A 27737-nucleotide genomic window follows, 5' to 3' on the forward strand; every position below is an offset into this window, starting at 1 on the left:
AGTAGTGCTGAAGGATAAGCAATCGATCAAAAAGTCAGTGTGAACCATAAGGTTTGTGGTTGAAATTCATCAGCCTTTCCTAGGAAACCCAATACAGGGTCACTATGAGTCAGAACCTACTCAATGGCACTTAACAACAATAAGCACTTGACACTCAACAACAACAAACTATGGTCTCCTAAAATGAATCTAGTTTAAAAATATTTACCCTAGACTTAAAAAAAAAAAAAAAAATCTAAACAAATAATAAAATAAGTTTTCTACTCCTCTGCTAAAAGCATTAGTTATTAAAATTTCATTCAGTGTTTGATCTTTTGCGCCAACACAAAAGGTTAGATAATGTCCAAGAAAATTACAGCAAGTCAATAGGTCTGTTCTCATGCATGTTTCATCATTGCAGCTTTTGCTGCGTCCTTGATTGAAGGTCATGCTCTACTAGAAGTATGACAGTGACACCACTCGACTCTACATCAGATCTGTTTCTTGAGGTTTGCAGAACAGCTCAACAAAGGTCATTCAAATTCTGATATCACACACTTGAAATTTTGTCAGGTCTATTAGACATGTTTTTATAGGCATTTTTATTTTGTTAGATTAATTTTGTTAGAGGCTGGTTGGAAACAAATATTAAGGAGGTTCATTTTAAGAGAAATTAGAAGTTTTACTCCCTGAAGTCTTACTATGGTAAATGACTTGTTTTTCATATCATCAGAGGTAAAATTGCTGATATGTGGATATATGTAATTGGTTTTAAAATACTCTCTATTGATACCATTATAGGGCAATATATTTTATGTTTGGATAGAAGATTCAGATTGTTCTCTAAACCATTCATTCTGGTTGTCATCTTGTATGTAGATTCCCCCCCCCACCCTTATTCTAGTTGTCAAGTTGTATGTAGATTTTCCTCCCTCATGATATCAATTAGTTTTTACAGTTGCCATAGAAAAAAACAATCAAACAAAAAAACATTAAAATAAATCCATGACGTTCCTTTCTTGAGAAACAGTTCAAGTCATACCAAAGATGTATCTTTTAATATCCTTCAAATTAATTATTTCATTGATAAAACAAGAGAACATGATTTGCTTAAATGCTTGATTAATGTAAATGTGGCATAACTATTGATAGCTTTATTATAGTAAAATGTTATGTCTGAGAAGTTCTGTTCTAATTAGGACAAAAGCATAGTATTTGAAAAATTATCTTAGCAATTGATTATATCCTGGTGTATTTTTCCAAATAAGCATTGATAGTTTATCAATGAAAAGAAATTGCTGTTTAAAATAACAAGATAATTTGAAAGAATCTTTCTTCTTACTATTATTTATCTATCTTTTATTCCCCATCTTTGTCATCAATTCCTGTTTCCCCTCCCCAATCAGAGTTTGATATCTTTGGAGAATTGATTCACTCCAATCAGCCTGTGGTGATTTATTTACTGTAACCTAGCCTTTATTGTAACCTAGCCAGGAAGAAATTTAGAAGAGACCTTACATGTAGGGCAGAAAGATACCTCTGTAACAAAGGCTTCTTGCAAGATGGAAGTTTAGTCAGTTTAGTACAAAAATAAACTGTAACGTCTCTTGCTCAGAAATTATCAAGTATTTTAAGTTGGCAACAGCAGAGCATTAAATCAAGTGCCAAGCACTTCTAAGCTCAGGACTTTTTGTGACAGCAGAGGACGAACATACATGGAATTGATCCTGATTCTGGGAGTTTATGAACTATTCTATTCTCCAACAGGTCCTGCTCTTTAAGCCACCAAAGAAAGTCATTTCTCTCACTTTCCATAGAGTTTGAGCTGTCTTTCCTTTCACTTCAATAATTAGAATTCTTAGATAAACCTCTCTGTAATGTTTGTATTTTATGTTTTGCCTTTCATCCTTCCTTAATAACTAGTTTCAGGATATCTTTTTATTTAAATGCCTATGTGCTTTTCTTCTACCTTTGCTTTCCTCTTAATTGGCCTTGTGTGATCTTGTTCTAGCTCCTTGCTTTAGCACCTTGATCAAAGCTCCTTGTTGCCTAAGAATTGTTAAAACCTATTGTCAATGTCTGTGATGAGTCACATGTCTTATAATTTATGGAGGTCACTTTGATTACAAGGATTCCAATACCCTCATATTCCTTTTGCCAAACTCTTAGATTCTGGAGCTCTGTAAGAACCAAATGTGCATCCTTTGTTTCTGGGTGCATTTTAGTCCTAAATCCCTGACCTCATTTCTACCTTTGTGAACTGGCTTAGAAAATATCTTAGAAAGAAACTAATACACCCTTTTCATTATTAACTGAAAATATTTAAAAATTCTCAGTCTTTGGCTTCCTTTTTTCTCTCCTGTAAGTTCTACCCAGAATCTTCTACCTCTGTAGATACAAAGATAACTCTCAAGGACAGGGGCAAGCCCCACAGAAAAGAGAGAAACAGGTAGTTTAAAAGAGTACAAGGCATTATTGAGAACAAAACATTGGAGCCCTTAAAGTACACAGCCTTAAGAAGTATAGACAAGGCACCAAAGAGTATCTCAAAGATCTTTTATATTTACTACACCCTACCAGGTATGTCCTGGTGTGGCACTGCAGGTTAATGCACTGTAATGCAAAGTCATTTAAACCACAAGGTTGGTGGTTCAAGTTCACCAGCTGTTCCTCTGAAGCCCTATACAGAGGTCACTATGGGTCAGAACTGACTCAACTGTTCTTAACAATAACAATAACAACCAGATATGTCTTTACTTTTAACATTGGTGTAAGGATTTAAACCAAGGAGAGGAATGAGGTCATCTATAATTCTTCCTCCACCACTTGTCTGTTAGTTTGTCATACAGTGGTGGCTTGTGAGTTGTGGTGATTCTGGAAGCTATGCCATGAGTACTTTAAATACCAATAGGGTTACTCATGGTGGACAGGTTTCAGATGAGCTTCCAGATGATGACAGACTAGGAAAAAGGAGTAACAATCTACTTCCATATATTTAGTCACTGAAAACATTATGAATAACAGAGCAATACTGTAAGATTTAGGGCTGAAAAATGAGCCCCTCAGGTTGGAAAGCTCTCAAAAGTACCTGACTCAATGCTACTGGGGAAGAGCTGCCTCCTCAAAGTAATGTTGACCATGATGACGCAAATGGAGTAAGGTCTGTGGGAGTATAGCCTTCAGAATCCTCATTTGTTGATGGCGCACAACTCAAAATTAAGAGAAAAAGATATAAACATCCATTAAGAATCAGAACATGGAATGTATGGAGTATGGATCTAGGAAAATTGGAAATTGTCAAAAATGAAATGGAACACACAAACATTGATATCTTAGGCATTGGTGAGCTGAAATGGACTTATATGGACCATTTTGAATCTGACAACCGCATGGTTTACTATACCCAGAATGACAACTTGAAGAGAAATGGTGTTGCATTCATCAACAAAAAGAACACATCCAGATCAGTCATGAGGTCCAATGCTATGTGTGATAGGATAATATCCACGTGCCTACAGGCAAGACCAGTTAATACCATTATCATTCAAATTTATGCACAAACCACTAAAGCCAGTGAGGATGAAATAGGAAAATTCTACCAACTTCCTCAGTCTGAAATTGCTCAAACATGCAATAAAGATTTATTAATTATTACTGGTGATTGGAATGTAAAGGTTGGGAGCAAAGATGAAAGATCAGTAGTTGGAAAATATGGCCTTGGTGATAGAAATGAAGCTGGAGATTGTATAATAGAATTTTGCAAAATCAATGATTTATTCATTTCAAATACCTTCTTTAGGCAGCATAAGAGGTGATTATACACATGGACCTCATAGATGGAATACATAGAAATAAAATTAACTACATCTGTGGAAAGGAGTGATGGAAAAGCTCCATATCATCAGCCAAAACAAGACCAGGGTCAGATTGTGTATCAGACCATCAATTGCCCATATGCACATTCATACTTGATCTGAAGAAAAATTAAAACAAGTCTATGAGAGCCAAAACATGACATTGGATATATCCCACGTGAATTTAGAGATCATCTGAAGAATGTGATACATTAAACACTAAAGACCGAAGACCAGAGAGTTGTGGAATGACATCAAGAACATCAAACAGGAAGAAATCAAAAAGGCATTAAGAAGACAAGAAATAAGAAAAAGATCAAAATGAATGTCAGAAGAGACATTGAAACTTGTTCTCCAGTGTAGAGATGCTAAATCAAATGGAAGAAGTGAGGAGGTGCAAGAGATGAAAAGAAAATTTCAAAGGTCAGCGCCACAAGACAAAGTTAAAGATTACAAGCAAATGTGCATAGATCTGGAATCAGAAAACCAAAAGGGAAGAAAACGCTCAGTATTTCTCAAGCTAGGAAAACTGAAGACAAAATTCAATCCTCAACTTTCGTTACTGAAGGGATTCTCTGGGCATATTATTGAATGGTGCAGAAAGCATCAAAAGAAGATGGTAGGAATCCACAGAGTCACTGAACCAAAATGAAATGGTTGATGTTCAACTGCATCAAGAGGTAGGATGTGATCAAGAGTCAATGATACTGAAGTAAGAAGTACAAGGTACATTGAAGGAATTGGCAAAGAACAAATTACCAGGAATTGATGGAGTAAAAATTGAAATCTTTCAAGAAAGTGAGGTGGCACAGGAGTCACTCACTCAACTATACCAAGAAATTTGGAAGACAACTATCTGGCTGACTGATTGAAAGAGATCTGTATTTGTGCCCATTCCAAAGAAAGGTGACCCAATGGAATGCGGAAATCATTAGAGAATATCTTTGATATCCCAAGTGAGTAAAATTTTCTAAAGGTAATACAAAAGCAGTTTCCAGGGGTTCAAGCTGGATTCAGACGAGGCTGTGGAATGAGAGATATCACTGCTAATGTCTGATGGATCTTGGCTGAAAGCAGAGAATATCAGAAAGATGTTTACCTGTGCTTTATTGACTATGCAAAGGCTTTCAATTGTGTGAATCATGACAAGCTATGGATAACATTGTGTACTATGAGTATTCTGAAACACTTAGTGGTGCTCATGAGGAATCTGTACATGGACCAAGAGGCAGTTGTTCAAACAGAAGATGGGAACACTGAATGGTTTAAAATTAAGAAAGGTGTGCGACAAAGTTGTATTCTTTCACCATACTTATTTAACCTGTATGCTGAGCAAATAATCCAAGAAACTGGTTTCTATGAAGAAAAACGTGGCATCAGGATTGGAGGAAGACTCATTAACAACCTGTGATATGCAGTTGATACAACCTTGCTTGCTGAAAGTGAAGTGGACTTAAAATACTTACTGATGAAGATCAAAGAGCACAGTCTTGGTTCAAAGAGCACAACCTTCATTATGGATTGCATCTCAATGTAAAGAAAACAATAATGCTCACCAATGAACCAATGAACAACATTCTTATAAATGGAGAAAAGATTGAAGTTGTTAAGGACTCATTCATTCTTCTTGGATGAACTATCAACACTCATGGAAGCAGTGTTCAAGAAATCAAATGATGTATTGCATTAAGCCAATCTGCTGCTGAACAAGACCTTTTTAAAGTGTTGAAAAGCAAAGATGTCAGCTTGAGGACTAAGCCATGATATTTTCAATAACCTCGTATGCATGTGAAAGTTGAACAGTGAATAAGGAAGACTGTAGAATAATTGATAATTTTGAGTTATTATTTTGGAGGAGAATATTGAAAGTGCCATGGCTGCCAAAAGAACAAATATATCTGTGTTGGCAGAAGTGTATTCAGAACTCTCCTTGGAAGCCAGGATGGCCAAACTTCGTCTCTCATACTTTGGACATATTGTCAGGAGAGACCAGTCACTGGAGAAGGATATCATGTTTGGTAAGGTAGAGGGTCAGAAAAAAAAGAGGAAGACCACCAGCAAGATGAATTGGCAGAGTGGCAGTATCAATGGGCCCAAGCGTGGGAACATTTGTGAGGTTGGCCCAGGAACAGGCATTTTTTCTTTCTGTTGTGCATAAGGTCGCTATGAGTTGGTACCAACTCTATGGCATCTAACAACAACAAATAATAATTCGTCCTCACTGTTCCTTTCTTGGTTTCCAAAGATAAAGCATCTTCTTGATTCCTCCCAATAACCTAATAAAGTAGGCCATGTAATGATGATCATTTCTTATTAATTAGAAAACTGAGACTAGTATAACTTGGCTGATATTTCCAAGATCACAGAGTGGATGTCTGAAAATTTAATTAGAACTTAGAACCTCAGACCCCCCCACTTCCCCCCCCCAAAAAAAAAAAAAGCTAGTGTCATTTGTTGTTGCTAGAAAGAAGGTTTCTGGTCACTCTTGTCGCTCTTTGGATCCATTTTTATTTTATTTCTAGATTTATTGCCTGGGTCTCCAATTCATTTACTCTTTCTCAATTCACCATCATTTTACATGGTGATTCTTCAGTTTATATTTGTATACCTTTTTTTTTTTTTTTGGAGTTTTTTTCCCCTTAAGAATTTGAGACTAATTCTTTGATAATCATTATTTTAATAGTGAGGTAAGATAGAAAGCTAAAAATTAATCACTTATAATTATTAGCATAAATACTAAATTTTAGTTTCTATATGTTTCTGGTTGCCATATATGATTTCAAACTTGGACTCAACTGCCCAATAGTTATTTGCCCAGAATTACTTTGCTATTATTATATATCACCTTGCACTTAGGTGTGGATTTCAATATTGTACAGTTGCTTAGTTACTTGCTTTTTTCATTGCTTCCCATCTAAGCTAATGACTAAATGAAAAATTAGGAGTAGGGTTATTTAAGAGATGTGTTTTATTTGGCATGGACTCTAATGATCAGATAATGAAGAGCTTCATTCCTATCAAGAGGGTTTTCTAAAGGATGGCTTCATTTCTTAGTGCTGACCCTCACTCTATGAGGCAGGCTGCTCTAATCATGATAGTTAATGACCAATAAGTAGCCATTTGTCATATTTTCATTTTTTATTCCAGGCCTCAGCCAACCTCTAACATAAGTGATTCAAACTATGATGAAATGCTTTAACAAGTAATGATGAGAGAGATGATGAGAATTTTTAGGGCAGGGTCATGCTTCATATACTCTCTGTAGTAATCATGTAGAAAAATAGTACTTTTATTCACTGGACATTTATTGGCTACATTCTATGTATAACTCTTCAGAATATAAATATAAATGAATATAAGGAAGAGATCTCTGTATCTAATAAACTTATTTTGTAGTAAGAAGCCATGGTCTAACAAAGATATAAATAAGTAGGTTAAGATGATATTGGTTACTAGACTTGTTTGCAGAAAATATTATAAATTCAAGGAATTATCAGCAGTTGCCAAAAGTTATGAAGACCTTTGAATTGTTTCATATGCACCCTTGGCTAGTATGTACTTGACTTTGAATATAAACGTAACCCAGCATTTTAAAGTTCACAGTTAAATTGTGGAAGTTCATTAACTACATGGTTAAAGTTGATTTGTTATGTTTTAATTTCCATAATCCATTTAGCCGACTTATCCATTTAAAATCTCTAAATTAGCAGTTTTTTCTGCTTCTATAATTCAGGTCATTGCACCTTAGATAAGTTAAATGTTTAAGTGTTCTGTGTAAAGAAAGCAAACAAAATTTAAATTTCTGATACAAGAAGGTCAAAACAAGGAAATAATCATCAGTAGGCTGAATAAAAGCATCTATTACTTTTTCTATTTCTATTTCACCCTGGTACTTACTCACCACCACATATAATTATAACTGAACTAATAAAACCTTATGAAATGCATTCTCTGAAAAATATTTCAATTATAAATGGAAATTTTAATTCCTAAAACTTACATTATTTCATATTCATTCAACATGTAATGTGATTGGTAACAAAGGCACTAAAAATAGGGCTATTTTCCTTTTAAACTTTAATTGGATGATGGTTTATGAGAATGCATTTAGAATATATAAAATGTAACACCTCTCTTTGATTCTTAGTGTTGGTGTAGCTTTAAACAATAACTTACTGTCTCACAGGTTTGAACTCAAGAAATTCAAATAAGGCTCTGATCTAGAGGAGAGACCTATGTCAGTAGCTCTAGGTGTTTCTAAGACTTCTAGGCTTGTAGGCATATACTCACATAGTTTATTCCCTGCATGTGTTTGTGTTACTCTGAGCTAGTTTTCCTTTTTATAAGACATCAGAAGGGATTATGTTTAGGATTGCTATATGCTTGTATGGTCTCATTAGTATAGCCAACCCTCCCCCTATCTTCCCCCAATTTCTAAAGAAACAAATTCACAAATACAGGGTTTAGGACTTCAATATATCTTTCTGGGAAATGCAATTCAATCTACAAGTTCTAAAGTAATAGGTGTGCAATAGCATTCAAATACTTACATTCTTAGAATTTTTTTCTATGATCATTTTTTTCACTTTCTTTTCTTTTTTCTTTTTTAATTAAAACAGCAACCAGGCAATTATACCAACCAGTCAGGGAGAGGGCACCAGAATGGGCAGTTCTTTCTGCAAAAAAATAGATTTTTCCTTTTTAGAAACAAAAACACTAAGGCTACTCCACAGCCCCTGTCAAGCCAGTCCCAGGATACCAAGTTGGACGGTATCCTTGGGGCAGAAGGGGCAGGCCTGGTCCTCTGGTCCCCTAGGGGGAAAGAGGGACAGAGGTGATGGGCTTCATAGGCTCCAAATCATGCAAGAGAAAAAAAGTACAAGGAAAAAAAAAACAAAACCCAAAAACCGCAGCCAAACCCACAAAGCAAAAGAAACCAACAGAGGACAAATAATTTTAAAAAACCCAAAAAACAAATGGCCCCCTAAAGGTCAGGGGGGAGGGGACTGGCAATCAGATACCCTGCAAGGCCTTGTCTGCCAGGGTGCCAGTGCTAGGTGAAGGCCAGGACATCCTGAGTGATGCACATGGCTCATCCCGTCGTGTCCCCCTACCGATGCTGGGCCAAAGTGTGCAAAGTCCATTTAGTCAGGAGATTTAAAAAATTATACAACTTGGTAGCATCTGGGGCCAAGCCAGTACAGCAGCTGTCCACACAGGCTGCCAGGGCAGCAATGCCCAGCACGGGTTACCCAGAGCCCCACAAAGGAACTACAGCTGAACGAACACGATTCTCTGAGTCTAGGCTCTTGGAGTCTACAGATTTGGGGTCCTTGAAGCAGCAAGGGCAGAGGCACTGGTTGGGCCAGGGGTCCCAGGGCCCAGCTAGGCACCCCTAATGGACCAGTTTTCAGGCTGGGAAGACAGCCTGCTGCAAGCAGGAGGGACAAGACCACCAGCTCCTCTGCACCCTGAGGCCAAGTGGCAATAGTTTATAGATGTGAGCCAGCACTGCCCCAGCAGACACTGGCTGAGGGGCTCCAAGCCCTACCTCACTCCCAGAAGTCCTCCCTCAGAATGTCCTTCACGAAGGCAGCAATATCTGTCTTCTTGGTTTTGTGCAGGGTGAAGAAAGGGTGCTCCATCAATTCCAGGTAGCTCATGCGTTCCGTGGGGTTCTTCCTCGGGCACTGGGCAGTAAAGTCCACAAACTCAGGGAAGAAATGGTCAGCTGGGAGCTTGGGGGAAGCCTCCTCCACCACCTGCTTCAGCTGCTGGAATGGGGTCCCCCAGGACTCATAAGGAAACCGGAGGATGGCCGTCTCAATCATGGTGATGCCGAGGCTCCAGAAATCGGACTTGATGTTATAGCACTTCTGGTTGAGTTCTGGATTGACTCTTTCCGGAGCCATGTAGGGCTTGCAGCTGGCATCCACGGTCTTAGCCTTTCAGTAGAACTTATCCAGAGAGGTGACCATGAGCTCCATGCAGATCCACACATTGCCCTCTCTGAAAAGGGCCCATAGAAAGTGACAGTGTAGAAGCAGTCGATGGTCCGCATGTTGATGTCTAAGTCCATGAGCAGCCGTTTCTGCTCCTGTGAATTCACGGTGGCTTGGATCCGTTTCACAGCCATGATGGTGCCACTCTGGGCATGTCGAACCTTCTCCACTACGCCATAGGCTCCTCGGCCCAGTTCCGAGATGGTCACCAGGTCATCAGCTTCCACCTCAAAATTCTGTTCTCCTATGTTGATGAAGGTCCGGGAATCTAGGTTCAGGGGGCGTGGTGTTGACCACTGGGGGCACACAGAATATCCTTAAATCCTTCTTCTTCTTAGATTTTCCTTTGGACTGGGGCGCGCTTCCAGGCTGGCTGGGGCAGGAGACTCCATGGTACTGGTGGTCCTGCGGCGCGGAGGTGGAGTCTACACCAGAGGGCAGGGGGCTCGGCCAGGGCCGCACGATCTCATGGCTGCCGGCTGGCGGCCCAGGTGCGACTGAGCTGCCGGGCAGCAGTAAAAGGACCCGTCTGTCACAGGTTGCGCGGGAGCCAGGCTATAATCATTTCATTATGTCATTAATTGTAGAGGAAAAAAAAAATAGTGTTTAAGTGTAAACAGAACTGAAATGTTGGGAATGAAAGTCAAAACAAAAAGAAATAGTCTATAACAAATAATAGTCTATCATTTCCTTTGCTTGCTAATTATCTAATGTTGCAGAAAGTATTGAGACAAAATTATTATTGAATAAATTATAACCATTATAACAACTTAAAAAAAATTAATCCTTTTGATACTTTTAAGAAGAAATCCCAAGAAACATAAAATCAAATAACATGTTTAAATGTCAATATAAACAATTGTGATACTAGATAGAACTTAATAGTTCCATGACTGAATACAGATAGAAAAAAATGAATGTTTAAAAAAAGGAGTATCACTCTCAGCTGGTAAAATCAGGGAATTTCCTACAAAGCAAGTGACATTGTAGGCCCTCTTTTAGGATGGTGTAAGTCAAATGTTGAGGTGAGACACATCAGGGATGAAGGGCATAGTAAGACTCAGACTCACTGAGGCACAGAGGAAGGAAAGATTTTGTGAGAAGAAAAGTTTTGAAAGTTATGTGGGAATTTGTAAAAGGGAGAGTCTCGAATTCCAAGTTAAAAAGTTGTTGTTGTTTCTAGCTGCCATTGAGTTAGCCCACAATCATGACAAACTATGGATAGCATTGAAAAGAAGGAATGTTTCAGAACACTTAACTGTGCTTATAAGGAAACTGTAGGTCTTTGTACATTAGAACAGAGTAAGGGGATATTGAAAGGTACAAAGTCAGGGCAGGTGTGTGTCAGGATTGTATCCTTTTACATGAATTCAATCTGTATGCTGAGCAACCAATTGAAAAAAAATTATATGAAGAACAAGGTGATATTAGGGTTGGAGGAAGATTCATTAAGAACCTGTTATATACAGATAATACAACCTTCCTAGATCAAAGCAAGAGGATTTAAGATACTAGTGAATATCAAAGACTACAGCCTTCAGAATGAAATACATCTCAATGAAAAGTAAACAATAACCCTCACACCTGCACCAATAAATAACATAAAGAAAAATGGAAAAATTATTGAAGTTGTCAAGGACTTCATTTTACTTGGGTCCACAGTTAATACTCATGAAAGCAGTAGTCAAGAAACCTTGTGAATTGCATTAGGCAAATCTGCTGCATAAAACCTCTTAAAAGTGTTTAAGTTTGAGGACTAAGGTGCACCCAAGCCATGGTATTTTCATTAGCTTCATAGTCATGTGAAAAATTGGACAATAAATAAAGAAGACAGTAGGAGAATTGATGCATTTGCATTATAGTGTTGGCAAAGAATATTGAAAGCATCATACCAGGACTCCATTCAGCATCACAGTGGTGGTGGCTGTGGTGTGCCATGGAATAGGTTCCAACTCATAGTGATCCTCAATAGGGTTTCCAAGACTATAAGTCTTTATGGGAGCAGAAAGCTATCCCATGGAATAGCTGGTAGTTTTGAACTACTAACCTTGAGGTTTGCAGGCTGACTTGTAACCACTACACTATCAGAGCTCCTTGTTCATCATCATGATGACACACAAATCACTAATCAGAGATGGGTGATGAGTGCAGATGAGATGCATTAATTGGACATCAAATCAGGTGTTCTACATGGAAGTCAAGAATTCTACCAGTGAACCATGATATCCTCTGATTAAAAAGTAGAATAATTTGACTCTATTCACCTCATATATGATCAAACACTTTACTGTTTGTGTTCTGAGAAAAGCTGTAGTTCACTTTGCAGAGTGAATTAGGTAAATTATTGGATAGTTTGGTCAGAGGAGACTGAGTTCTAACTCAAAAACAATAACTTGAAAATGATGTGTAAATTACACTGGAATGAAAAATACTAGCGAAATATACCCTCAAATGCCACTCTTTCCAATTTTGTTTGATGATGTTCTATAAAGGATATCTCCTAAAAGAAGAAAAAAAGAAAAACAAAGCATGTTTGCTGGCTGGTTGGAAGAACAAATTTAAATGGAACAAGTCTTTTTTTTTTTTTTTAAGAATTCCAAGTTAATGTTCTAATTTCACTTAAGAGAAGGTGGATTTGACACTGGGTAGTCACTAGAATGATTTATTCTTTTAATATGCACAACTGCATTCACTAATGAGGGCTGAGGCATGGTGCCAGATTGCCAAAGCACCAATGTTTCTGCCCTCTCAGGAAATTGCCTCAGGAACTCAAGATCACAGCAGGAGAAAAGGACAAGAAGCCAAAGATTTGGGAAAGAGTGGTGAGAGTGACTAAGGAAAGGGAGTTTGAAGAGCTATGCTGAAATTGAAGAATGGAATGAATAGATGTAGAATTAAAACACAGTTTGAACAGTTTTAAAGTGAGGAAGTATGGAATACATGAATGCTAAGTGATTGACCCTAAAATTGTGCTGGTGAACTATTGAAGTGATTGAACTTTTCTCTGTGAGTTAGACAAAAATCAAGGATAACGCTAAAATACTCCCTGTAGTACATGCCCTGTAAAATCCTCTCCACTTTAGGGTGGACATTTAAGAATATGATGGATGTCCCTCCTGTGAACAAATATTATATTGTAAAAGAATTCTTGCCATTGTTGTTAAGATCACTTTAATCATTTGACCTTGGATTAATCAAAAGGGAGATTATTATGGGCAGACCTGACTGACCAGATGATTATTAATAAAGAAGCATTCAGCAGTCAGAGATTATTTCTCCTGCTGACTTTGAAGAAGCAAGCCACCCTGATTTCTAAAACTGCAAGAAAATTAGTTCTGTTAATGACCACTTGAACTTCCAAGTTAATCTGTTCATGAACTTGGAAAAGGTTCCTGATGAGACCATAATTTCAGATGACACCTTCATTGCTTCCTTGTAAGACCCTGAGAAGAGACTCTAGTTATGCAGTGCCCAAATTTCTGAACATCACAAATTGAGAGACTCTAAATAGGTATTGGTTTAAGCCTCTAAATTTGTGGTAATTTTGTGTTATCCTCTAATAGATACCAGATACATTCCCCACTTGAATAAATACCCTGAAAGTAGAGGAATGGGTATGCTGTCAAACTAAAATGAAGGTTTGCCGCTTGGCAAGTATTCAGTCACAGAGATGGGGAGAGATCTGATTTAAGCTTTATTGACAGAAAGCCAGCAATCTGGAGGACAGGAGAATAATCTCTCAAAACTGTCCTGTCCATTACACAGAGCAGGCACATTAAATAGGTTAAAATACATTTGGATGTACACTTAATTTATTTTAACATCAGGATAGCAATCTTTAGAAAAAGGCAATAATCCTTCTCAAACCTTCCACCTTTTAGGGTTGCAACTGCTTAGTTCCTGAGACAACTATCTAAGTGGGTTTAAGCATATTCTGTTCTCTTACTGGAACAATGAGGTCATCTCAGTTAATTTTTTTTTAATGTTTTATTTTGAATTATGTGATAGTTTACATGGGAGAACATTAGCTTTACATTCATCCTATCGTATATCGTTTCATTGCCATGGTTACAATCCCATCTATGCATCATCAACAAACCAAAGGGTATACCCTGCAAGCCTGTCCGCTGGTCTTCAGGACACAGCCCCTCTCCCTCTCTGGGTCTAAAGTCCCAAGATGCTCCATCTCTCTACGCCATCGTCTCTGCCTCCATCTCTGAGGTCACTGCTTCTCTGGGACCTCCGCTCCTAGACTGAAAAGTTAATCACTCCCCTCCTTGCTACAAAACGTCTACTTTTACATTTCCAACCCTCACAATCAATCCTGATAACAATTATTCACAATTGTATCACAAGAGACCTAGCACATTTCCTTTCATCAACCCCACCTAGACAGCTTGGATACTACTCAGTGGAGATTCTACCTTCCTCCATGCCCTCTGAATCTAGGCTCCCTCTTGAAAGTTTGTAAGCCAGTCACTTCTTGCCATTGTAGCCTTCCAGTTTGGGTAGCCAATGTCCAAGTTGCCTATCCCTGTCTACTCTGTGTGTGGAGTGGGTGAGAATGATCCTTGTTGTAAAGATTTGTTCCCTCTTTTGAGCTACTGCATTCATAAATGCAGGTCAAGTTCATCAAATTGTACCAGATTACTGGGTTTTTTTTTTTTTTTTTTCCTCTTCTTTCTTCTTCTAGTTGAGCTCTGATCATGCAATCATTGAAGCCATGTCAAGTGGGTATTTTCTGCAAGTGTGGGTGTTCTTGTGCATATGTCCTCTCTTCTTATCAGCTGGACACTTAACTCTTCACTCTAGTCCTCTGTGACTATGTCACTGACTCTGGGCTGAAGAGTCTCCAAGTCTTGTCACACTTCTGGCCAACCAGGTCTCCCCTCTGGGTTCACAGGAATCTGTTGAGCGTTGTAGACTAGCTCGCAGCTTCATTGCTGTTTTTCCCTCACTTCTCCTTATAGATGAAGAATGTGGTCACCAATCAGATCATGTATTTCCACTGAGTCTTAGTCTTGGAAAGGGGATTGCCCTGAGTGGACCCGACCAATTCCCTTGATGTCTCCTGGGCAAGCAACTGGCTTGTTCTTGTAGTAATTAGTCAGTCTGCCTATATTGTTTTTGTATTTTTTCCTGCCGCTCTTTCTTTCAAGAAGTATCTTCTGTTCTTCAAGTCATTCCAGACTGGTCTGCCCATCCTTCATGTGGAAATTTCCCACCTCTGAAGATTCTGGATGCTGTTCAGGAATCCACCTATAGTCTTATGTAATTCAGAGGCTCCACAGGAAGCTTCCTTCACTGGGCAAATTGTAGCCACATTTTAGGTATTCTAATCAGTTATAGGCAGAAGATGGACTTAAAAACTTTCTATGGTGATATTTGTGACTATTCTTTCTCTCCCCGTCCAGTGTCTAGTTTATAATGGTTTGCAAGGGAAACCAATATTTAAAAGACAGCCAAGCATCTTAACATTATTTTCCCCCTTTTATCCATTCCAACCATGTCTCAATCCCTTGTCTGATGTGTCATTTCAAAAGATGTTTTTCCCATTCTGTGTGTTCCCTTTTTACACTTCTGTAGAAGTCTTTTTTTTTTTTTTTTAAGTTTTATTGTGAATTATGTGATAGTGTACATGGGAGAACATTTGTTTTATATTCATCCTATTGTATGTCATTTCATTGTCATGGTTACAATCCCCTCCATGCATCATCAACCAAACAAAGAGAATACTCTACAAACCTGTCCCCCAATCATCAGCACACAGCCCCTGTCTCTCTCTGTGTCTAAAGTCACAAGATGCACCATCTCTCCATGTCATCATCTCTGTCTCCATCTCAGGCATCACTGCTTCTCTGGGTAGGGACTGCTCTACACTCTTCTCCCTTGATGATCCCAGGGACCTGCACTCCTAGACTGAAAAGTTAATCACTCCCTTCCTTGCTACAAAATATCTACCTTTGCATTTCCAACCCTCACAATCAGTCCTGATAACAATTATTCACTATTGTATCATAAGAGAACTAGCTGCATTTCCTTTCATCAATCCTGCCTAGAGAGATTAGATACTACTCAGTGGAGATTCTACCTTCCTCCACACCCTCTGGATCTAGGTTCTCTCTCTTGAAAGCTTGTAAGCTAGTCACTTATTGTCTTTGTAGCCCCCCAAAACGGTTACCCATTTTGGGTAACCAATGTCCAAGATACCCATCCCTGTCTACTCTGTGGATAGAAGTGGTGGGAATGGTCCTTTCTGTAAAGATTTGTTCCCTCTTTTGAGCGACTGCATCCATAGGTGTAGGTCAAGTTCATCAAATTGTATCAGATTACTCTTTTTTTTTCCTCTCTTCTTCTTCTTCTGGTTGAGCTCTGATCATCCAGTTACTGAAGCCAGGATAAGTGGGTATTATCTGCAAGTGTGGGTGTTCTTATGCATATGCCCTCTCTTCTTATCAGCTGAACACTTCACTCTCCATTCTAGTCCTATGTCACTGACTCTGGGCCCAGGAGTCCCCAGGCTTTGCCAAACTGTTGGCCAACCAGGTCTCTACCCAGGTTAAAAGGAATCTATTGAACACTTGTAGGGCTTAGCTAGCATCATCATTGCTGTTTTTCCCTCATTCCCCTCATCAGTGACGAACATGGTCACCGATCAGAGTGTGTATTCCCGTTGAGTCTTAGTCTTGGAAGGTGGTTTGCTTTGAGGGGATCTGACCACTTGCCTTGATGTCTCCTGGGCAAGCGACTTGCTTGTTCTTGTAATAATCAGTCTGCCTGTGTTGCTTTGTATTTTTCCTGTCAGTCTTTCTTTCAAGAAGTATCATCTGTTCTTCTAGCCACTCCAGGTTGCTCTTCCTGTCCTTTCAAGTGGAAATTTCCCGCTTCTGAAGATTCTGGATGCTGTTCAGGATTCCTCCTATAGTTTTATGTATTGCAGAGGCTCCACAGGAAGCCTCCTTCACTGGGCACATTATAGCCCATTTTAGGTATTCCAATCAGTTATAGGCAGAAGACGGACTTACAGGCTTTCTATAGTGATATTTCTGGCTATTCTTTTATCTCCTCCTCAAGTGTCTATTTTATAAAGGTATGCAAGGGAAACCATGATTCAAAACACAACCAAGTATCTTAACATTATTTCCCCACTTTTGCCTCTTCCAGCCATTACTCAATCCCTGTATTCCAGAGTCCTGTTATTCCAAGGTTGTGCATACATCATTCTTCATCTCTGTCCCACTTGTTGTTGTTGTTGTTGTTGTCAGGTGCCATCAAGTCGGAACCGACTCATAGCGACCCCATGCACAGCAGAACGAAACAATGTTCCATCCTGGGCCAACCTCACTACTGCTGCCACACTTGAGTCCATCAATGATGCCACCTGGCTGATCCATCTCGTTGGGGGTCTTCCTCTTTTTCTCTGACCCTCCACCTTACCCAGCATGACATCCTTCTCCAGTGACTGTTTCCTCCGGACAATATGTCCAAAGTAGGAGAGACGAAGCTTAGCCATCCTGGCCTCCAAGGAGCACTCTGGCTGCACTTCTTCCAAAACAGATCTATTGGTTCTTTTGTCAGTCCATGGCACTTTCAGTATTCTCCTCCAACACCACAACTCAAAGGCATCAATTCTTCTACGATCCTCCTTATTCACTGTCCAGCTTTCGCATCCATATGAGGCTATTGAAAACACAATGGCCTGGGTCAGGCGCACCCTAGTCCTCAAGCTGACATCTCTACTCTTCAACACTTTAAAAAGTTCCTGTGCAGATTTGCCCAGTGCAATACATCGTCTGATCTCTTGACTGCTACTTCCGCGAGTGTTGATAGTTGATCCAAGAAGAATGAAGGCCTTGACAACTTCAATCTTTTCTCCATTGATAAGAATGTTGTTTATTGGTCCAGTGGTGAGGATTTTTGTTTTCTTGACATGCAAACCTGCCTAATTTTTCTCCCATCCATTTGTTCTCCCATTCTCCTTTCCCTTCTTGTATATTGCCCCCCTCCCCAGCACCCAAACTATCCTGTGTCTAATCCCTGCCCTGTGCTCCACCTTCCCCTCCCTCCTTTCACCCCACTCCCACATCTCAGCAACCAGCAAAGAATCCACTCCCTTTTAGTATGGGTTCTTTTTCTTAGTCTTTTACAGTAGTGGTCCTATGCAGTATTTCTCCTTTTGTAACTGACTAAATTCACTCAACATAATGTCCTCAATGTTCATCCATATTATGTGGTGGCTTGCAGCTTCCTTGGTATTCTAAAAAGTAGCATAATATTCCATTGTGTGTATGTACGACAGTTTGTTAATCCATTCTTCAACTGAATGGCACTTTGGCTGTCTCCATGTTTTTGCTATAGTAAATAGTGCTGCTATGAACATTGGCGTGCATATACTTGTGTTATAGTTCGTATTTCTTGTGGGTAAATACCAAGTAGAGGAATTGCTGGATCATAAGGTATTTATGTTTCCAACCTTCTGAGAAAGAGCCATATTGCTTTCCAGAGAGGTTGGACCATTTTACAATCCCACCAGCAGTGCTGGAGTGTCCCAGTCACTCCACATCCTCACCAGCATTTATTGTGCTCTACTTTTTTTGATCTTTGCTATTATTGCTGATGTGAGATTATATCTCATTGTTGTTTTGATTTGCATTTCTCTGATGGCTAGTGATCGTGAACATTTCTTCATATGTTTGTTGGCTGCCTGGATCTCCTCGGTGAAGTGTCTGTTCATGTCCTGTGCTCATTTTTTAATTGGGTTATTTGTCTTTATCTTGTAGAGGTGTTGTAGTTTCCTATATAATTTAGAAATAAGTCCCTTGTCTGATGTGTCATTGCAAAATATTTTTTTCCCTTTCTGTGTGCTCCCTTTTTACTCTTCTGATGAAGTCTTTTGATGCACATAAGTTTTAAATTTTTAGTATGTCCCACGCATCTATTTTGTTTACTTTTGTTTGTGTAGTTTTGTAGTCTGTGTATTTCCTGAATTAGTGCCCTCACATTTATCCCAATCTTTTCATTGATGGACTTCATAATTCTTGGATTCACATTTAGGTCTTTAATCCATGGTGAGTTGGTTTTTGTATAAGGCGTGAGGTGAAGGTCTTGTTTCAGTCTTTTGCATATCGCTTTCCAGTTTTGCCAGCACCATCTGTTGGAGAGACAATCACCTCCCCATGTGATATACTTAGGTGTTTTGTCAAAAATCAGTTGGATGTATGTACATCGGTTAATTTCTGGATTCTCGAGTCTGTTCCATTGATAGATGTATCTTTCATTGTATCAGTACAAAGCAGTTTGGACCACTGTAGTCTTGTAGTACATTTTGAAGTCGGGGAGTGAGAGGCCTCCAACCTTATTCTTCTTCTTAAGCAGTGTTTTGCTTATTCTGGGTCTCTTCCCTTTCCATATAAAGTTTGTAATTGTTTTTTCCATCTCTTTGAAGAATGTTGTTTGAATCTGGATAGGGATTGCATTATATGTGTAAATTGCGTTGGACAGTATAGACATTTTCACAATGTTAAGTCTTCCTATCCAGGAGCATAATACAATCTTCCATTTTTGTAAGTCTCTTTTGGTTTCTTGTAGTAGTGTTTTGTAGTTTTCTTTGTATAAGTCTTTGTTTCTCTGGTTATATTTATTCCTAGATATTTCATGCTTTGTGTGGCTATTGTAAATGGTATTGCTGTCCTAATGTCCTTTTCAACATTGTAATTTTTCGTATAGAGGAATCCAACTGATTTTTATATCCTGCCACTTTGCTGAATCTTCCAATGATGTCTAGTAGCTTTTTTATTGAGTCTTTGGGGTTTTCTACATATAGGCTCATATTGTCTGCAAATAGGGAGAGTTTTACTTCCTGTTTGGCAATTTGGATGCCTTTAATTTCCCTTTCCTGCTGCATAGCTCTTGCTAAGACTTCCATCATCTCTTTTCGCAGATGTAGTCAATTTGATTTCTAAGTAGTCTATCTGGTGAGGTCCAAAAATATTTCTTATACTGTCTGAAGAAAGTATTTGAAATAAACAAATAATTGATTTTGCAGAACGCTATCATGCGATCTCCAGCATCATTTCTATAACTAAGGCCATATTTTCTAACTACTGTTCCTTCCTCTTTGTTTCAAACCATTGCATTCCAATCACTGGTAATGATTAATACATGTTAATTGCATGTTTGATCAGTTTCAGATTGAGGAAGTTGGTAGAATTCTTCTATTTCATCTTCATTGGCTTACTGGTAGCTGCAAAAATTTGAATAATAGTGGTATTAACTGTTCTTCCCTGTAGGCTCATGGATATTAACCTATCACAGATAGTGTCGTACCTCATGATTGATCTGGATATGTTCTTTCTGTCAGTCAATGCAACACCATTCCTCTTCAATTTGTCATTCTGGGCATAGGAAACCATGTGGTTGTCAGATTCAAAATGGTCAATACCAGTCCATTTCAGATCACTAATGCCAAAATATTTATGTTTATGCATTCCATTTCAGTTTTGACAATTCCAAATTTTCCTAGATTCCTACTTCGTACATTCCATGTTCCAATTATTATTGGATGTTTATAGCTTTTACTCTTCATTTTGAGTTTTGCCTCATCAGAAGATGAAGGTCCCCCATGCTTTTATCCCATGGGATTTACTCCATTTACGTTATCACAATTTACTGTACTTTGAGGAGGTAGCTCTTCCTGAGTCACATTTTGAGTGACTTACAATCTGAGGGGCTCATTTTCTGGCACTATATCTGACAATGTTTCTCTGCTATTCATAAGGTTTTCTATGACTAAATATTTGGAGGTAGTTTGCCACTCCTTTCTAGTCTGTCTTTGTCTGGAAGCTCATCTGAAACCTGTCGACCATGAGTGATACTGCTGGTATTTAAAATACTGGTCGCATAGCTTCCAGAATCACAGCTACTCTTAAGCCACCACAGTATGACAAAGTGACAGACGATTGGTTGGAAGACTCATTATCAAAGTGCAATATGCAGATGATAAAATGTTGGTTGCTGAAGTGAAGAGGAACTGCAAAATTTACTGATGAAGGTAAAGACTAACAGCCTTCAGTATGGAATTCTTCTCAATGTAAAAACAAAAGCATACACCTCTTACTACTAAGCCAATAAATAGTATCATGATAATAGAAAAAAAAAGACTTAAATTTTCTAAGACTTCATTTTGCTAGGATCCTCAATCAATACTCATAGAAGTAGCAGTCATGAAATCTGATGACATAGTGCATTAGGCAAATCTGCTGTAGAATATCTCTTTTAATTATCAAATAGTAATGATGTCAGACTGAAGACTAAGGGGTGACTTACCCAATCTGTGGTATTTTCAATTGCCTCATATGCATGTGACAGTTAGACAATGAATAAAAAAGACTACAGAAGAATTGATGCATCTAGATTTTATGTTGATTAAGATTATTGAAAGTAGCATGGACTGCCAGCAGAATAAACATATCTGTCTTTAAATAGTACAGAAAGAATGCTTCTTTGAAGTGAAGATGGCCAACACTTCCTCTCTCATACTTGGGGCATATTGTGAGGCAAGACCAATGCTTGGAGAAGGACATCATGATTCGAAAGTGGAAGGTCAGTGAAAAACATGAATATCCTCAACAAGATGGATTGACACAGTGGCAGCAACAATTGGCTCAAACATAAGAATTATGAGGATGGCACAAGACCAGGTAGTGTTTTATACTGTTGTACATAGTGTTGCTGAGTCAGAACTTACTTGATGGTACCTATCAACGAAATATGAGGAGGACTCCTGGTGTGGTACTGTAGGTTAATGCACTAGACTGCAAAGTTGGTTTGAACCACTAGGTAGGCAGTTCAAGCTCAGTAGACTCTCCTTGAAAATACTATATAGGTCGCTATGGTTTGAAGCCAGCTTGACGGCACTTAACACAACAACAACGACATCAACAACATATATGTGTTTGTGTATGAAGACTATATAGTATGAATTCTTCAAGTTTAAGTGGCACTTTATAATTCCATGAGATAAAAGGTTAGGGGTTATTTTACTTTATAGACAAAAATGCAAACATAAAGAGCCAAAGTGATTTATTTTGATCTTGAGTATCATCTCACAACTCTTGTGGTCTTCAGCTTTTAGTGTTTAATGTATCAAATCTGTTCTTCAGATAATCTCTAAATTCAGGTCGGATATATTCAAGGTCATATTTTGGCTCTCATGGACATGTTTTCATTTTCTTCATCTTTAGTTTGAATTTGCATATGAGCAATTGATGGTCTATTCCACAGTCTGCCCCTGGCTTTATTTTGACTGATGATATGGAACTTTTCCATCATCTCTTTTTACAGATTTAATCAATTTTATTTCTATGTATTCCATCTGGCATAGATGAGGAACTTATAAATAGACCAAGAGGCAGTAGTTTGAACAGAATAACGGGAACAACAAATAGTTTAAAATTAGAAAGGTGTGGGCCAGCGTTGAATTTTTTTCACTATACTTATTCAGTGTGTATTGTTGAGAAAGTAATTCAAGAAGCTGAATTATCTGAAGAAAAACATGGCACCAGGATTGGAGGAAGACTGATTATCAACCTGCGATATGCAGATGATACAACCTTGCTTGCTGAAAGGAAGAGGACTTAAAATACTTTCTGATGAATATCAAAGACCATAGTCTTCAGTATGGGTTATATCTCAATGTAAGGAAACCCCAAATCCTTACCATTAAACCAATAAGCAACAGCCATATAAATGGAGAGAATATTGAACTTGTCAAAGACTTCATTTTTCTCAGATCAACCATCAACCATCATGGAAGAAGCAGTCAAAAATTTCAACAACATATTGCATTAGGCAAATCAGTTTAAAGATTAAGGGGTATGTGATTCAAGCTCTTGTATTTTCAATAACTTCATATGCATGTAAAATTCAGACAGTGAGTGAAGAAGACCATAGGAGAATTGATACATTTGAGTTATTGCTGAAGATGAATATTGAAAGTACCATGGACTGCCAAAAGAACCAACAGATTTGTGTTGGTAGAAGTACAGCCATAGATGGACTCTAACATGGCTAGATATCGTCTCTCATACTTCAGACATATTATCAGGAGGTAGCAGTTCCTAGAGAAGAATATCATATTTAATAAAGTGAAAAGAGAAAAAAAGGAGACCTCCATAGAGATGGATTGGCAAAGTGGCACCAGCAACAGGGTCAGGTGTAGCAGCAATTGTGAGTTTGCTGCAATGTTTCATTCTGTTGTGCATACGATTGCTATGATTCAGTACCAGCTCAATGGTATCTAATAAATAACAACAACTGATAAATGTATATGTCATTAAGAAGACAAGAGAGAAGGAAAAGACCAAAGTGGATGTTAGAAGAGACTCTGAAACTTGTTCTCCAGCATAGAGATGCTAAAGCAAATGGAAGAAATGAGGCAGTATAGGAGCCGAACTGAAAATTTCAATGGTCAGCTTAAGAAAACAAAGTCAAATATTATGATGAATTTTGCAAAGATGTGGAATTAGAAAACCAAATGGGAATAACACACTCAGCATTACACAAGCTGAGGGAATTGAAGGAAAAATTCAAGCTTTGGCTTGTGGTATTGAAGTATTCTCTTGGAAAATTCTTGAATTATGCGGAAAGCATCAAAAGAAGATAAAAGGAATACAAAAAGTAGCTGTACCAAAAGGAAATGATCAATGTTTAAACATTTCAAGAGGTAGCATATGATCAAGAGCCAATGATCCTGAAGGAATAAGTCCAAGATGCATTGAAGGAATTGGCAAAGAACAAAGTACCAGAAATTGATGGAATACAAATTGAAATCTTTCAAAAAAGTGAGGCGGCTCTGGAGGCACTCACTCATCTATGACAAGAAAATTGGAAGATAACTGAATGGAAGAGATCTGTATTTGTATCCATTCCAAAAAAAAGTGAATATTCTGGAACACTTAATTGTGCTCATGAGGAACCTGAACATAGCCCAAGAGGTAGCTGTTGGAACAGAACAAGGAAACAGTGAATGGTTTAAAATTAGGAAAGATGTGCAACAGGGTTGTATTCTTTCACCATACTTATTCAACCTGTATGCTGAGCAAATAATCTAAGAACCTGGGTTATATGAAGAACAATGTGGCATCAAGATTGGAGGCAGGCTCATTAACAACCTGTGATATGCAGATGATACAACCTTGTTTACTGAAAGTGAAGGGACTTAAAATACTTCCTGATGAAGTTCAAAGAGCACAGCTTTCGGTATGGATAGCATCTCAATGTAAAGAAAACAAAAAATCCTCACCATTGGACCAGGAAACAACATTCCTATCAATGCAGAAAAGATTGAAGTTGTCAAAGATTTTGTTTTCCCAGATCAACCATCAACACTCATGGAAGCAACAGCCAAGAAATCAAACGAAGTATTGTATTTGGCAAAACTGCTGCACAAGGCCTTTTTAAAATGTCGAGCAAAGATGTCACTTTGAGAGCTAAGGTAAATGGATTAAAGAGATATTTTGGAATTAGAATCTACAGAATTTGCTGGTTTTAAGCAGTAAACAAACTAATCCAGTATGACTCGCAGATTTCTGTCTCAGGCCACTATATAGATAGTGATATCTTTGACCAATATAAGAGGCAAGAAGAAAAGAAGTTTTGTGAGAAGAGGAAGATGATAATTTTAGTACTAAATATATAAGGTTTGAAATAACAGAAATGCAACAATCTTGGTATATCTTTAATTCTTGGGAAGGTATTGTTTGCTACCAACATTACTATTACAAGGTATTACTAGCAATATCTATTTTTTAAGAAATAGTTCACTAACCTAAGTATTCATTAAATACCTTTTGAGTTTCTAACTTTTAGTGTAAACACATATCCACTAATATAAATTTTAATAAAAATACATTTGTAATTATGCTACCAAACAGGTTAAAATGATCATTTAATATAGATTATTATGAAATGGAAATTGTTTACTTTGATGATATCTTTTGCATATGCATCTTTCAAATTTTTATTTAATGTGATGTATATATTAAACTGAAATATGCAACACACTGCCTGCCACAAGGTCAGTGATTCAAACCTACCAACTGCTCATTGGAAACCCTATACAGGGTCTCTATGAGTCAGAACTGTCTCAACGACACTTAACAACAAGAAGAAGGTATATCATAAGAAGTGAAGTAGGAATTGTCAGGGAAAAAGTGCATCTGTTTTTCAGTTTTTTTCAAATGAACTAAGATTTAATAGTATTTCAGAAACTCAGGGAACCAATAAGAGAATAAAGATGGACCGTGTGGGCATTGAGAAGAAGCTGAAAATATGGGGAAAAAATAGATTCTTATTTATCAAATGTTGAGAAAGATCATTCATTACTTTTAGAAGGACAATTTCAGAAGATCAGTGAGGATTAAGTCAATCAAGAGAATATTATAGAGAGAAATGGAGAGAACAGCCATAGTCTACACTCAATTAGATTTTATATAAATGGATAAAGTTGATGGATAAAAGCTGGAACTAAAACAGTTGCAATGTGTGTACTTATGTCTCTGTATGTGTGTACAGACACTTGTGTGCATATATATTTGTTGTGTATACACACAGTTATATACAACTGGAGTCTCTATAAAGAGAGTATCATGGGAATCACTAGCCATTTTAGTCATACATACAAATTATAAAGAAAAATTGACTAGTTATGATTAGAAAATTGATAATGAGAAGTAAATTATGGCATGGTGAAGTTAAACCAGAAGAGAAAAAATGTTAAAGCAATGGATCGTTGCTGATGTTCTATATTTTTTTGTGTGTGAGCAAGCTTTGCAGAGTGCTAAAGGATTAGAATTTTTAATTTAAAATGAAAACTGCTTAATTTCTGGACATTTTAGGTAGTATATTGTGTCAATTCTGGATATGCATTTGCCTCCCCATTCTGTGGTTCATTTTTGTTATTTACTTTTTTGTTGCTGTTGTTTTTCTGACTTGAATATTGAAGTTGATCTTAATAAATTGCAATTGTTTTTGGTAAACCCTGGGATGGCAGCAGTTTTTGTAGGGTTCTTTGTTTCTCTTTCCCTAATCTCTCTGCTAAGCACTCTTCTTCATTTGGTATTAAACCTACCCCATAGTCTTCAATGGAGTCTCGGTGAGGCGGAAACAATTAAGCAGTTAATTGAAAGGGTAGAATCCATTTGGAAGAAAGGACTGGTGATTTGTTCTGGAAGGTATGATCATCAATGAAAACATAATGAGTTCTAATCTGACACACATGGGGTCTCCACATGTGGAATTGATTCGACGACTACTGGTGTTAGTGTTTTTGTTAATTGCTATCAAGTTGGTTCTGACTCTTAAAAACCCCATATCAGGTTTCTGAGCAACAGGTGGTGAATTTGAAATGATGATTTACAATTATAGTCCAGTCTTATTCTATGGCGCCACACCAGGATTCCTAAACCAGTAGTCCTGGTATAGCACTTGAGGTCAGTTTGAACCACAAGGTTGGCAGTTCAAACTCACAAGCCCTTCCTCTGAAACTATACAGGGTTGCTATGTGTTGGAACCAACTAGAAGGCATTTAGCAACAACAATTACAGGCTGGACTCCTTGTGTGGCATTATAGGATCAGCACTGAACTGCTAATAGCAAAGCCAGCCTTTCAAACCCACCAGTTGGAAACCCTATGCAGGGTCACTATGAATCCAAACTGACTTGATGGAACTTAACAGCACAACAATTACAGGGTAAGATGTCCTGGTGGAGCAGTGTTTAAAGTGCTCAACTGCTAACTGAAAAGACAGTGGTTGGAAACCACCAGCCACTCCATGGGAGGATGATGTAGGAATTGGCTTCCTTAAAGATTACAGCCTTGGAAACCCTATGGGGCATCTCAAATCTATTTTATATGGTCACTATGAGTCAGAATTGATTGTTTGGCAATAGACTTGGGGGTTTTGACCTAATTACATGCTGATTACTCTAGTATGTTTAACAATGCTCTGGAACATATTTTGCTCAGCAGTCTGAATCATTTGAATTTGGCAAGAGATAGATTTTTAAATTTACTTTTTATTGTGAATTGAATAAAGGTTTATAGACAAGATCATCAGTTTTACATTCAACAAATAAAATGCTTTGCTTCATTCTCAATCATTGCAATCTCCTCCATGGAACAGGAGTTAATCCCCCTTTCTCCCTGTGATTGAGGTCAGTCTTTGATTTTTTTTTTTTTTTTTTTTGTCCTCTTTCTCTCTGCTTAATTAGCTATAACTAAACCTGTTGACCTTAATTGTTGACCTTAATTAAGAAGATATATTGTTTTTGAGAGTATCTCCAGGTTAAACTTCCTGACACTCTGTAACTAATGAAGTCATTTTTATTTTTGGAGAGCAATTTAGATCTCTCTATTCTTATGAACTTCCTTTCCTTCTAAACAAAATTTCTTAACCATTATTCTGGGTCTTGGGTAGGGTAGATGTGACTGATCTTAACATGTCTCCTAAAAGGGAGACACTAATCTACAAAGGAGTTGGGGTTAAAAAATAAGAACCCCAGTATTCTTGACCTACCATACCTATGTAGAACCTTCATGCTATGTATGAGTAGGGGTGGGTGGGGGAAGGGAAACCCAAACCTCTCAGTTGGCACCCACCAGAAATTTACCTTCTTCAAATAAGCATTTAAAGGAAAGTGAAATGCTTGTGATATGCCCCATTGATGAGATACAGCAATTTCTTATTATGAATTTAGTGGTGAAGAAACTCATCTTATTTTCCCCATCTGCCCAGAATGGATGGTCCATCAATTTGACATGAGGGATGGTGGTTGGGAGTGTTGTGGCTCAAATGGCACAGCTTCTTACCAAGTACTAGAAGGCTTTTCATATATATATATA

At 37.9% G+C, this 27737-nt stretch overlaps 1 pseudogene; it reads right to left on the reverse strand.

Moving 5' to 3' along the window:
* Window positions 1–9781: 9781 nt before the first annotated feature.
* Window positions 9782–27737, reverse strand: part of LOC102842759 — a 192935-nt pseudogene continuing 174979 nt past the window's right edge.

The sequence above is a fragment of the Chrysochloris asiatica genome, unplaced genomic scaffold (genome assembly GCF_000296735.1).
Source record: "Chrysochloris asiatica unplaced genomic scaffold, ChrAsi1.0 scaffold00111, whole genome shotgun sequence".
Lineage (NCBI taxonomy): Eukaryota > Metazoa > Chordata > Mammalia > Afrosoricida > Chrysochloridae > Chrysochloris > Chrysochloris asiatica.